This window comes from Cetorhinus maximus, unplaced genomic scaffold (genome assembly GCF_964194155.1).
Source record: "Cetorhinus maximus unplaced genomic scaffold, sCetMax3.hap1.1 HAP1_SCAFFOLD_1557, whole genome shotgun sequence".
NCBI lineage: Eukaryota > Metazoa > Chordata > Chondrichthyes > Lamniformes > Cetorhinidae > Cetorhinus > Cetorhinus maximus.
In genome coordinates, this window is record NW_027597497.1 from 29,334 (window position 1) to 44,363 (window position 15,030).

The 15,030-nt window shown below is 45.6% G+C and overlaps 1 pseudogene; it reads left to right on the top strand.

Annotated features, from left to right (window-relative positions):
* Positions 1-15,030, top strand: part of LOC144676381 (uncharacterized) — a 61,309-nt pseudogene that overhangs the window by 14,037 nt on the left and 32,242 nt on the right.

The window sequence follows — 15,030 nt, forward strand, 5'->3', positions numbered from 1 at the left end:
GGTGCATTTGGAGAGGATGTTACCTCTTGTGAGAGAATCGAGAACTCGGAATCGCTGTTTAAAAACAAGGGGTCACCCATTTGAAATGGAGATGAGGATATTTCTTTTCTCTCTCAGAGGGTCGTGAAACTTTGGAACTCCGTTCCTGAAAAGTCTGTGGAAGCAAAGTCTTTGAATATTTTTAAGGCAGAGGTCGATATATCCTTGGGAAGCAATGATAGGTGAGATACAGATTTCAGGTGATTATCAGGTTAGCCATGATCTTATTAAATGGCGGAGTAGGCTTGAGGGGCCGAATGGCCTACTCCTGTTCCTTTTTCTTATGTAGTGCTAAGAATGTGGAACCCATTACCAGTCGATTTCGAAATCCATATCTGAGCTGAAAATGTGTAGGTAAACTCACACTGTAAACAGATTGTTCACCAGTTAAAATTGGAAAGGGATTCACTCTCATCCCATTTACTGACACAGCAACACAGTCTTGTTGGTGGGAGACCATTCAGATACTTCACATGTGCAAAGGGCTCTATTCAGTTTGCCTACACGTTAACACTCCAACTTTAAAAGTTCAAAAGATTTGATCCACAATCAGAGCAGAGATGCTGGCAAGACAGGGTTTAAATGTTCCATGTAACGGGGGAAATGTTACTAGCTCACCCCATCTGCTGAGACTACACTGAGTTCAGATCTAACTGTTGGGGTTTGTTCTGCATCCAGGTGAGAATTGCGGTGGACCCCGGAGCAATTTGGCTGCTGTATCATTGATTCAACAATTTTATGTCTTGCCCCTATGGCACCCATCGAATTCTGATTACAGGACAGAGGTTTCTGTTCTACAACGTGATCTTTCAATGGCAGAGCCGCCACCCAGCATTCGCTGCGGGGCAGAATGTGCCCTATCTTCACAACAGCAGCGCCATTCGCATGCGCAGTGCTGAGTGTGGTGGGGCATGCGCATTGCGGTCGGATCCATGAGCATGCGCAGTGCTGGTCTATGACTGAAGCTGCTCAGAGCGTTAGAGAGAATGTGGAGTGGAGCAAACTAACAGAGTTAGTGGGTGTGTGAGGAGGAATGGAGCCAGCGGTGTGGGCAGGGAGGCTTCATTAAAACACAGTGCAGGCCACAGACCCCAAATAACAAGGTACTGGTCTTGTGTTTGCAGAAAACGGGCCGAAAAATTCTGGATTTTTCCCTTCGCCAGGCCCGGGGCAGCGGCCGCCATCTTTTTAGGGGGCAATGTGCTGCAGGGCGCATGCGCGGTCATCCTGGTCCAGATAGCAGGAGGAGGGAATGTTGTGTATTTCTATCCCGGACTGACAGGGATGGATTTTGGAAACTCCTTTTACAGGGGGTGGGAAGGGGAGGATTTACACACAGTAAACTCAAACCAAAAGAAACGTTTGTTCTTTCTGAATTTCAATCCTGGATTGACCGTGATGGATTTTTTGAATTTCATTTACATGTTAGAAGAGGAGGAACTCAAGAGATACTTGATGGAGATGAGAAACTGAAACCAAACATCATGTCAAAATCTGAAAGTCTCTTGATTCGCCAGGACCTGAATAGCACCAGCCTTTGAATGTAAGCATTGATGTCATTTTCAGTTACTGAGTAAAAAATCTCTTCCTCACATTGTGGATCTTATCTAAAATCTTAAATCTCTGTCCCTTAATCCTTTCATAATCAGCTAATGGGAACAGCTTTTATTTAACTACCTTTATAATCCTGTACACCTCTATCAAATCTCCCCTCAAGCTCCTTTACTCCTTGGAAAACAACCTCAGTTTCTTGAATTTAATCTTACAATTAAAACCCCTCATCCCTCGACCCATTCTGATAAATCTCCTCTGTCCCCTCTCAAGGACCCTCACATCCTTCATAATGTGTGGTGATCACTGGTTTGCACAGACCCAGATATTCTGTGTCCGTGTGTGTGACATCATCACACATCGACAGTTACACTGTGACATCATCAGACATCAACAATTACACTGTCACATCACCCCGCTCCCCGGGTATTTCCTCAAGTGGGAGATTTTTCTCTGACTCCGGTGCTTCTGATATCTTTCCAGCTGCAGAATCCAGCAGGAGAGTTTAAATTTGAAAATGGTGAATTGTTTCAGAGGTGAGTATTTTTTACTATCCATCTACAATTTAGAGCTTTTAGTGTTGTGCTCTGTTTTCTGTGAGAGGTTCCAAGTCTCTGGGACTGGTGTGGCTCCTTTACTGAGGATCTGAATCCATGTCCATCCATTGCTTTGTTTCATCTCTGCCCTCCCTGATCACCTCTCTACCATAGTCCACCTTCCTCTGTCTCTAATAATGGATCTATTTGAGTTATGTTTAGTATTTTATTGTTACTTCTGCTGACCGTCTCTCAATGAGGTTTCCACTGCTGCCCATCCACCGAACATGTGCTGCTGGCTTCCCAGCTTTATCTTCCCACAGTATCTTTCATAGTCAAGCATTGTTTTTCTTGCCCTATAGTCCATTTCTATTCCACTTCTGAGCTTATATTTATCATCAAATTCTGCAGCTTTTTTACTCCCTGTAAATCATTCTGCGAACCCTGAAATGTTTACTCTGTTTCCCTCTCCACAGATACCAGCAAATATTGCCAGTCCCCAGTTGACTGTGGAGAAGATGATGTTTGACCTTCTTGAACCGCTGCAGTCGGTGTGGTGAAGGTGCTCCCACAATGCTGTTAGGTAAGGAGTTAAAGGTTATTCACCCAGTGATGATCAAGGAAAAGTGATATATGTCCAAGTCAACAACAACAATTTGTATTTATAAAGCACTTTTAATGTAAGACAATATTCCAAGACATTTCACAGAAATGTTACAAAGCACTGAGCCACATGAGGAGATATTAGGGCAGGTGATCAAGCGTTTGGTCAAAGAAGTGGGTTTTACAGAGTAAATTAAAGGAGGAAAATGAGGTAGAGAATGGGAGAGGTTTAGGGAGTGAATTCCAGAGCTTGGAGCCTTGGAAAGTGACAGAATGGGCACGAATGTGGAACAATAGAAATCAAGAACGCTGAGTAGGCCAAATTAGAGGAGCGCAGATATCTCCGAGGGTTGTGATGCTGGAGGAGATTCCAGCAATAGGGAGCAGCCATGCAGGAATTTGAAAATAAGGGGTGGAGTCAGGCGATGTTACTGAGGTGGAAATAGGCGGTCTTGGTGATGATGTGGATATGTGGTTGGAAGCTCATCTTGGGGTGAAATATTTCATCATGGTTGTGAACAGTCTGGTTCAGTCTCAGACAGTTGTCAGGGAGAGGGATGTAGTCGGTGTCTCGGGAGTGGAGTTTGTAGTGGGGACTGAAGACAATGGCTTCAATCTTCCCAATATTTAAATGGAGGAAATTTCTGTTCATCCAGTACTGGATGTCAGACAAGTCAGGATGGTGTGTGACTTGGAGGGGAACTTGGAGGTGATGGTGTTCACATAGACCTGCTACCCTGGTCCTTCTCATGGGTAGAGGTTGAAGGTTTGGGAGATTCTGTCAAAGTTCTGGTCTATTTGTAGGTCTATGAAAAGACCTCTCCTCACCCCCTGCCTCTCTCACTCCTCTCTCTGACTTTCCCTCTCTCTCCTTTTCTCCTCCTGTCACATAGAATTCTCCAGACCAGCGAGTTGTGGATGCTCCATCATTGAATATATTTCAGGCTGTGATGGAGAGATTTTTGAACTCTCAGGGAGTCGAGGGATATGGGGAGTGGGCGGGAAAGTGGAGATGAAGCCCAAGATCAGCCACGATCGTATTGAATGGTGGAGCAGGCTCGAAGGGCCATGTGGTCTCCTGCTGCCCCTAACACTTGTTTTATTTTTGACACCAGAGTCTTGTGTTGGCCCAGACTGGGTGGCAGGTTCCCTTCCCTGAAGGACATTAGTTAACCAGTTGGGTTTTTATGACAATCCAGCAGTTTTCATGGTCACTTTTTCCTCGTGCCGGCCCCACAAATTCCCAGATTCATTCAGCTCAGTTTCACAACCTGCCTTTGTGTTTTTGTGGGTTCTCTCTCACTCCCTTTTTTCTGTTTTAAATCAATTCCACAGGGTATTAGAAGGGGAGGATTTGAAGTCGGGAAACTGAAACCAAATATCACATCAGGATCTGACGGAGTCGCCCTATTTATCATAACCTGAATATCATCAGATTTTGAACATGGAAGGAAAAAGCACCGTTCACAGTGGGGAGAAACCGTACACGTGTTCTGTGTGTGGACGAGGCTTCAGCCGATCATCTGCTCTGTCAAAACATAAATGCAGGGACAACAGGGAGAAACCATGGAAATGTGGGGACTGTGGTAAGGGATTCAAATATCCGTTTGAACTGGAAACTCATCGGCACAGTCACACCGGAGAGAGACCATTCACCTGCTCCATGTGTGGGAAAGGATTCAATTGTTCATCCCATCTGCTGACACACCGGCGAGTTCACACTGGGGAGAAACCATTTACCTGCTCCGTGTGTGGGAAGGGATTCACTCAGCCATTCAACTCGCTGAAACATGAGTGACTTCACACTGTGGAGAGACCGTTCACCTGCTCCACGTGTGGGAAAGGATTCAGTCAGACATCTGACCTGCTGGCACACCAGCGAGTTCACACTGGGGAGAGACCATTCACCTGCTCAGTGTGTGGGGAGGGATTCACTCAGTCAACTAACCTGCTGAAACACTAGCGAATTCACACTGGGGAGAGACCGTTCAAATGCTCAGACTGCATAATGTGCTATAAAAGCTTCGGGGAACTGATGTCCCATCGATGTGTTCACACTGACGAGAGACCAATCAGGTGCTCTCACTGCGGGACTGGGTTCAGGCGGTCATCTCAACTCACTGCACACCAGCGAGTTCACAGCGGAGAGAGACCGTTCACCTGCCCCGAGTGTGGGAAGGGATTTACTCAGTTATCCCACCTGCTGACACACCAGCGAGTTCACAAGTGACAACAGTGAATGGATTTTGCTGTTAATCACATCCTGGACTGAACCATGTTGATTGGGATCTGTTTCCACTAATGTTAATAAACTGCAACCCAGTTATAGCTGTTAATATTCTGAATAAAGTCAAATAAATCAGCTCTGTGTTTAACAGACAAATTAGTTCCTTTTGAAGGGCTCTCTCTCTCTCCCCTGTCTTCTCCATCCTCACCTCCAACAACAAGTGTGAGGAGCTCATGGAGCTTCTTTGTCACTAAGATTGAGACAATCTGATCAGCTGTCTCTGCTGCTTCCCTCCCTTCCACGAGCCCACCAGGACAAACTGTCTCTAAAGATCCCTCTTGTCCGAGCCCTGAACCCACATCTTTCTCCAGTTTCTCCCCCATCTCCTCTCATGCCACCTTAGTGCTCATCTTGTCCATGAGACCCACCTCCTGTTCCATTGACCCTATTCTCACTAAACTGCTGGTCACCCAACTTCCCCATGTTCGCTGAGATTGTCAATGTCTCTTCAGTTACTGTCCCTCTCTCTTTCAAATCTGACATCATCAACCCCTCGTCAATAAACAAACCTTTGGCCTTGTCCTTGCAAACTGCTGTCCCATCTCCTACCTTCCTTTCCTCTCCAAACTCCTCAAACATATTCACACCTCCCAAATCCATGCCCATGTTTCCCAGAACTCCCTGTCTGAATCCCTCCAATCAGGTTTCTGCCCCTGCCACTGTACTGAAACAGCTCTGATCAAAGCCACTAATGACATCCTATGTGACTGGGACAAAGGTAAACTATCCCTTCTCATCCTTTTCAAGGTGTCTGCAGCCTTTGACAAGATTGACCACATCATTCTGCTCCAACACCTCTCCACTGTCGTCCAGCTGTGTGGGGCTGCTCTCTCCTGGTTCCATTCTTCTCTGTCTAACCATCGTCAGTGAATCACTTGTAATGTCTTCCCTTCCCACTCCCACAGTTACCTCTAGGTGTCCCCAAAGGATCCAGCCTTGGCCTCCTCTTATTTCTCATCAACATGCTCCCCACAGCGACATCATCTGAAAACACAGTGTTATTTATCACATGTACACTGACAGTGCCCAGCTCTACCTCACCACCACCTCTCTCCACTTCTCCACTTTTATTAAATTATCAGATTGTTTGTCTGATATTCAATGGTGGATGTGCAGAAATTTCCTCCAATTAAATATTGGGAAGACCGAAGCCATTGTTTTCATTCTCTAGATACCAACTCCATTCCTCTCCCTGGCAACTGTCTGAGACTAAACCAGATTTTTTGCACAAGTGTTGTCAGGTTTGACCCCAACATATGTTCTGACTCGGGTGTATGTGTCTTGGTGAGTTTCCAGTCAAATTATGATGTGAATCTTCCCCACAGACAGAACAGACAAACATTTCTCCTTCCATAATCAAAGGCTGGTCATGTATGAATTCAGTGATTCTATAAGATCTTGTCGAAATTTTTGGTTTGAGTTTCCCCATCTGAAAATCCTCTCCCTCTAATCCCCTGTAAACACAGTTTACAAAAGTCATCACTGTCAGTACCGGTTAGAAATTCAGAACACACAATTCCTGTTTCCATGGAATATTCTTTCTCCTTTCATTCCCCCAAATCTATAAATCCCTGTCCCACACATTCCTCCCCCTCTCTGCTCATTGTTCCAGATTCAGTGTCTGGCCTCCTACTAATTCTTTTCTCCTCTCCAGATTCTCTCTCTTCCTGTCCTTAAAGTGGTGACTCAGGCTGTGGGTCAATCCCACTCCTTCACTCTAATTCTACCAAATAATTCAACTCAAAACAACAAATCATCTTTAATGACTTGATTCGTCATTTGGATATTTGGAAAGAATCATTTTTTCCCAACTGTGGAGAACAGAAAATCCAGTGATTAATTCAGAGCCTGTTTCTCCCCAGGTCTGTTCCAACAAGCTGTGTCTATCTGAGTTACATTGATACAGACTCTCTCACTCAGGAAGTGATCAGATCTCACTGAACTATGACACAAGCTGTAAACAAAAACAGAATTATCTGGAAAAACTCAGCAGGTCTGGCAGCATCGGTGGAGAAGAAAAGAGTCGACGTTTCGGGTCCACGTCGACTCTTTTCTTCTCCACCGATGCTGCCAGACCTGCTGAGTTTTTCCAGGTAATTCTGTTTTTGTTTTGGATTTCCAGCATCCGCAGTAGTTTTTTGTTTTTATGACACAAGCTGTGTCTATCTGAGTTACATTGATCCAGACTCAATAAGTGATCAGGTCTGACTGAAATACATCAACAAATGCAACAACTTATATTTATATCGAGCTTCTAATTGTCCCAAGAACATTCACAGGGGCATAAGGACATATTAGGTCAGATGACCAACTGCTTGGTCAAGGAGGTCAGTTATAAGGAGTGTCTGAAAGGGGAAAAGTGAATGAGAAAGGTGGAGAGGTTTAGGGTGGAAATTCCACAGCTTAGGGTCCAGGCAGCTGAAGGCTGGAGTGATTAAAATCGGGGATGAAGGACATCCGGTAATGGTGCTCCATGTATGTGGGCCCCATAGCCCAGGCTCAAGGCCCAAATCTGAACTTTGGGACATAGTTTGACCGTCCCGGGTCTCAGAGAAATAAATTCCCCAAATAAACATCTTGTAGAATTTTTGTTTATTGATACCATAAAAAGTTTGGACCAGCTGAGTCCTCCTGTGCACTCGATGGGGATTGACATTAACATAATTGAAATTCTCTGTATTTCAGTGTAAGAGAAAAATATGTTATAGCAAAGATAAAAAATATATAAATACTGAAATACTGAACAGAACAAACCTGGGGAAATAAACAGCAGGTCAATCACCATTAGAAAGTGATAAGTTAATGGTCACTGTTTCAGGTGGGACTCCTTCAGAATGAACACTTCCCACCACCAGCACCAACCCCCCTCCACCATCCCCCTCCCTGTGAACTGAACATTCCTTCAGCCACTCATCCACCCATTGCCCATCCACCCAATGGCTCCCAGCCTGGATTAACATTCAGCATGAACCCAGTGAGAGGGTGAGCTGACCCACGGGATGTCAGAATGGACAAGAGCTGGAAGTGGTTCCAATCAATGCGTTTTAAGTTTCATTGTTTAAAAACAGGAAACTTAATATTTTGTCAAACCCCCATGTTCACACCCTTGGTGAATTACAATTTCTCACCCAGTCCTTTCCTCTGGTTTCAACTTGGTGCATCCTGTGAGGGTTCAGCAGAGGTAGAGACAGGCTGCTCGGGAGATGGGGGCAGAGTGTCGGGAGATGGGGCAGAGTGTTGGGAGATGGGGCAGAGTGTTGGGAGATGGGGGCAGAGTGTCGGGAGATGGGGCAGAGTGTCGGGAGATGGTGGCAGAGTGTCGGGAGATGGGGGCAGTGTGTCGAGAGGTGGGGGCAGAGTGTCAGGAGACGGGATATATACTGTACGTGTTGCTCAGCTTCATAATCCACATCTATCAGTAATGGATTTGCTGCCATCTCGAACAAAACTGTTTTCACCACTAAGGCTCCGCTGGTATTGAATAGTCTTCATGACATCATCGCACTGGGACTGGATGACATCATCGCACTGGGACTGGATGACATCATAAGAGTCCATTGTTTCTTAATGACCCACATCAATAACAAGAGGAAATATTAATAAACCTGAGCACATTATCTAGGCTGACACTCCAGGGTGACACTGAGGGACTGCTGCACTGTCAGAGACAGCATCCTTCACATGGAACTTGTGGAGACTCTGGTCACAATCTTCCAATCCTCCTTATATAGTAGTGGTGACAAAGGACTGACAGATTGTAAATGTTACACCCCTGTTCAAAAACACAGCAATTCCAGGACAATCAGCTTCATATCAGTTGTGGGGAAAGGCTGGAGACAATAATCTGGGAGAAAATCAATTGGCACTTGGAAAAGTATCGGTTATTTGCAGCATTTTCTGGTTTTAACACTGATACTTCCCTGGATCCCAAGGCACTCTGGGAGGTGTGGGGAGGTGGGACGTATCCATGAGAGTAACCAAAGGTCTGAGAACTGAAAGAATCTAGAGTTAAGAGAGGAGAAAAGATCCAAAAATGGAGCCATTAGGAACAGGACATCAATCAGTCTCCTCTTATCCTGGAGAAATCAAGGACTCGACATTCTGAGAGTTTGAAACAAAGCTGATTTATTTAACAGACATCAAGATATTAAACTTCAGCCCAGTTACAGGGATTATGAACAGCAATAGAAACAAACCAAAACTGTCAGAATGAACACAGTTCAGTTCTGGATGTGATTAACAGCAGCAATAACAGCAGAATCCAACCCCTGCTGTCACTTGTGAACTCGCTGGTGTCTGAGCAGGTGGGATGACTAAGTGAATCCCTACCCACATTCGGAGAAGGTGAACAGACTCTCCCCAGTGTGAAGTCGCTAGTGTGTCAACAAGTTGGATAAATGAGTGAATCCCTTTCCACACTCGGAGCAGGTGAACGCTCTCTCTCCAATGTGAATTCACTGGTGTACACTGAGGTGGAAAGAAGGCTGAATCTCTACACAGGAAGTGCAGCGGAATGGCCTGTCCTTGTGTGAATTCGCTGGTGTTTCAGCAGGGTGGATAACAGAGTGAATTTCTTCCCACACTCAGAGCAGGTGAATGGTCTCTCTCCAGTGTGAATTCGCTGGTGTCTCAGCAGGTTAGATAACAGAGTGAATTTCTTCCCACACTCAGAGCAGGTGAATGGTCTTTCTCCAGTGTGAATTCGCTGGTGTTTCAGCAGGTGGGATGACTGAATGAATCCCTTCCCACACTTGGAGCAGGTGAAAGGCCTCTCTCCAGTGTGAATTCGCTGGTGCACTTTGAGGTTCGATGAAGTCCTGAATCTCTTTCCACAGGAAGTACAACTGAATGGCCTCTCCTCAGTGTGTATTCGCTGGTGCTTCAGCAGGTCAGGGGACCCAGTGAATCCTTTCCCACATACCGTGCAGGTGAATGGTCTCTCTCCAGTGTGAACGAGCTGGTGTGTCAGCAGGTATGATGACCGAGTGAATCCCTTCCCACACTCGGAGCAGGTGAATGGTCTTTCCTCTGTGTGAATTCGTTGGTGTGTCAGCAGGGTGGATAACTGAGTACATCTCTTCCCACACTCGGAGCAGGTGAATGGTCTCTCTCCAGTGTGAACTCGCTGGTGTGTCAGCAGGTGGGGTAACTGCTTGAATCCTTTCCCACACTCGGAGCAGGTGAATGGCCTTTCCCCAGTGTGACTGCGTCGATGGGTTTCCAGTTTGGATGGATAATTGAATCCTTTCCCACAGTCCTTACATTTCCACGGTTTCTCCATGGTCGAGGTGTCCCTGTGTCTCTCTAAGTTTGATGATCAGTTGAAGTCTCATCCACACAGAGAACACGTGTACAGTTTCTCCCCACTGTGAATGGTGTGATGTTATTTCAGGCTTTATAACTGGTTAAAGCTCTTTCCAGTCAGTGCAGTGGGACACTCTCACTCGGGTGTGTGTGTGTCTCGGTGCTTTTACAGTCACACTGATATTTGAAATCTTTCCCTACAGACAGAACAGACAAACGTTTCTCCGTCCACATTCAAAGGTGATAATATTCAGGTCCTGACGAATCGAGTGACTCTGTCAGATCTTGATGTGATGTTTGGTTTGGGTTTCCTGCCTGAAAATCCTCCCCTTATAATTATCTGTAAAAGGAGTTTACAAAGGCCATCACTTTAAGAACAGGATATAAATTCACAGCAGACAATTCTAGTTTCTATGGAACATTTTTTCCTCTTTTGTTCCCCGAAAGCTGCAAATCCCCGTCCCACACACTTTCCCTCCTCCCTGTGCTGAAATCCAGACAGAGTTTTGGACAATTATTTCTGTATCTTTTTAACAAATTTCTCCAACTGGAGTTGACAATATGTCTGATCATTCACTTCAGTGATTACTCGTGACAAAACATTAATCTGAAACCCCCTGACCGTCCATACAGAATAGCAGATGTTAACCTTGTGTCCAAAACTTACTGTGTGGAGATTTAATGAGCGATTATGAAGGTGATTTCTCCCAATGTCCCAGAGTTTCCTTCCTTCCTTCTCTCCCTCTCTAACTGAGTTAAACCTGGGATCAGTCTCATGGCCCATTCTGGTTCCTGCTTCTCTTCCTGATGACTAATTAACTCCAATTAAATACTGAGAAGACTGAAGACACTGTTTTCAGTCCCTGCTCCAATCTCCATTTCCCAGATACCAACTCCATCCCTCTCCCTGGGAACAGTCTGAGATTAAACCAGTCTGTTCACAACCTCGGTGTTACATTTGATCTCGAAATGAGCTGCTGACCTCATGTCTGTGCCATCACTAAGATCACCTGTTTCCACCTCCGTAATATCACTCGACCTCACTCCTGTCTCAGGAGTGTCTCATCTGCTGCTGAAACCCTTATCACTGCCATGTTTACCTCCAGACTGGACCATTCCAACACACACCTGGCTGGACTCCCACATTCTAACCTCTGTAACCTTGAAGACATCCATATTTCTGCTGTCTGTGTCTTCACTCACAGCTAGGCCCATTCCCTGACCTTCCTTGGCTCCCGTTCAAGCAGCAACTTGATATTAAAATTCTCATCCTTGTTTTCAAATCCCCCAATGGCCTCCTCTCTGTGGCTCCTGCAGACCCACAACCCTCTATGATATCTGCACTGCTCTAATTCTAGCATTCCCTGTTTTAAATGTTCCACCATTAGTGTCCGTGCCTTCAGTTCCCTCGACCCCAAGCTCTGAGATTCTCTCCCTCTGTCTACCACACTTTCCCCCTTTAAGACAATTGAGTATTAATAAAAAAAGACATTCTGTTAAAACATTTTATCTTGTACTCATCAGGATAGAGGGAAGAATACCAAATCTCAAAAATTATCAGTCAGGCTAGTAATGTGGCTCACTTACACTTGCTAGACCTGTCCTCTGCAGGCGGAAGGAACAAGTCCAGGCATGGGGTCTTTTGTGGAATTAAACAAAAGCAGAGTGGATTACAGCTCCTGGCTGTATTGTCCATGGCAACAACCAATCAGAGCCGACGGGCCAACCAATCAGCACCCTTTTCTCGTGCAGTATAACTTTTGGTTCCCTTTGAAATTTGGGATTCTTGCGTCTGTCCTGGTGAGTGCAACAGGAAAAGCTTTGACAGCTTGTCTCTTTTTTCGTTAATAATCAAATTCTGCACAAACAAGCGACTATTTAAGTATTTTGGTCACCTCCTTCTGTGTCTGAATGTTATACTTTATTTTATAATTTTCCTGTGAAGCTCACTGGGGTGATTTATGATGTTAATAGAAGTTGTTGTTGGTTCTGACTTACCCTGATCTCCTGTTTTACAACAACCCATTGATTTCACACCAAACTCTATCTCTGATTTATTGTCCTTCCTGCGGGTCATTCATCCGGGCCTGCAGCCTCTGTAAAGATAGCGACCACGCATGCTGCCTGTTGGACATTGCCCCCTATAAAGATGGTGACCGCACATGCGCTCTGCTGCTTCTTGCCCCCTATAAAGATGGTAACCGCTCATGCGCTCTGCAGCTCCTCGCTCCCTATAAAGATGGTGACCGCACATGCGCTCTGCAGCTCCTTGCCCCCTATAAAGATGGTGACCGCACATGCGCTCTACTGCTCCTTGCCCCTATAAAGATAGTGACCGCACGTGCTCTCTGCTGCTCCTTGCCCCGTTAACTCGGGCCTACTTCCGGAGAAATGGCCTAATCTGTGTTTGGGAGAATGGTTCCTTATTGAGGGTTTAGGACAGAGACCGTGAATTCATAAAGCCTCCCAACTCACCCGCCTGCCCTATCAATGCTAACCGGTTTTTTTTCCAGCTCTCAGTCCGCACTCGATCTTTGTAAATCCCGCATTTTAAATCCGCTCGCTCCAGTTCTCCTCACGTCTGTGTTCACGCTCTACACATGCTCCAGCTCACAATGATTGACGGCAGCTCCAGACCAATAGGAACAGGGGGCGGGCCTGGAGGACCAGCGGGAGCGGCTGTTCCTCCGACCAATCGGAGTGAATGAGGGGCGTGGCCGGGTATGAATTGGAGCATGCGCAGCACGGGTGGGGATCGGGATGAAGGCGGTCGGGTTGAAAGTCCAGCGGGTGAGAAAGGGCCGAGTGCAGGAGAGGAATGGAGCCGGAGGGTGGACTGGGAGGATTCACAAACACCCGGTGTAGGACTCCAAACCCGGATTACAAACTCCCGGAGCCCAGTTTACACCCAGTGTTTGGAAACTCCTTTTACAGGGGGTTAGAAGGGGAGGATTTACACACAGCAAACTCCAACCCAGAGAAATGTTTGTCTCTTAATTTCTATCCTGGACTGACGGGGATGTTTTTTATAATCTCCTTTGTACAGGATTTTCAATGGGACGGATTTGGAGACGGGGAAACTCAAACCAAACTTCACATCAAGATCTGACAGAGTCACTCGATTCCTCAGGACCTGAATATCATCGGACTTTGATTGTGGAAGGAAAAAGTTTTGTTCTGTTTGTGGAAAAAGCACCAACATTTTCAAAATCCTGGTTAGACTGCACATGAACCACTGTAATAAAAATAAAAAATGCTGGAAGTACTCAGCAGGCCTGGCAGCATCTGTGGAGAGAAACAGAGTTAATGTTTCGAGTCAACATGACCTTTCATCAGGACAGGAATACTGTGTTCAGTTCCGGGCATCACACTTTAGGAAGGATAGACTATATTGGCCTTAGTGGGAGAGCAGTGCAGATGTACCTGAATAACAACTGGACTCCAAGGGTTAAATTATGAGGAGTGGTCAAACAAATGCATCAGAGTAATTACAGCACAGAAAGAGGCCATTCAGCCCATTGAGTCAATGCCAGCTCTCTGTAGAGCTGTCCAGTCTGTCTCATTGCCCCGCTGTGTCTTCAACCCCCTGCATGTTTATTTCTCTTAAATGCTGGTCCAATTTAATTTTAAAGCATTTATCATGTCTGCTTCCAGCCCCCTCGTAGGCAGTGAGTTCTGGGTTATTACCACTTGTTGTGTAAAATATTCCTCCCTGCATTTGTCCTGTATCTATTGCCCATAACCTTCAATCTGTGTCCCCCTAATCCTTGTACCATCACCAGATGGAAACAACATTTTCTTTGTCCACCTTATCTGAACCTGTCACAATCTTGTTCACCTCTATCCAATCTCCTCTCAACTCTGTAACTCCAAGAAGAACAACTTCAGCTTCTCCAATCTCACTTTGGAACCGAATTCCCTTTTTCCTGGAACCATTCTGGTAAATCTCCTCCGCATCCTCTCAAGGACCCTCACCCCTTTCCTAAAGTGTGGCGACCTGAACTGGATGCAATACTCCTGTTGTGACCTAACCAGAGCTTTATAACGGGTCAGCTTATTTTCCCTGCGTTTATACACATTAAATCTGCTTATGAAGCCCACGATCTCATATATTTTGCGATCTGCTCTCTCAATATGTCCTTTCGCCTTCAAATGTGTATGCACATCAACCCCCAGGTCCCCCAGTCCCTACACACCCTTTTGGACTGTACCATTGAGTACCCTATTCATTCTGCCAATATCATCTCACGGTGAGGTTTGTATTCCCTGGAATTTAGAAGATTGAGGAGGATTTTCTCGAAGTTTTCATGATATAAATTGGAAATGGTGTGGTAGATAGACGGGAACTATTTCCATTGGTTGGGGAATCCAGGACTGAGGAACATAGTCTAAAAATTAGAGCCAGAACTTTCAGGAGTGAGATTAGGAAAATCTTCTCCAGGTAAAGTTGGGAGAAGTTTGAAATTCTCTTCCTCAATTAGCAGTTCATGCTTGATCAATGTTCAGTTTCAATCTGGTATTGATAGATCCTTCCTAACACAAGGTATAAATCAAGGGACAGGAGACAAAGGGTCACAGATCAGCCGTGATCTGATTGCACGGTGGGACAGACTCGACGGGCTAAATGGCCAACTCCTAGAATCATTGAAACTTAGAGCACAGAAGGAGGCCATTCAACCCTTTGTGCTTGTGCTGACTCTTTGAAAGAGC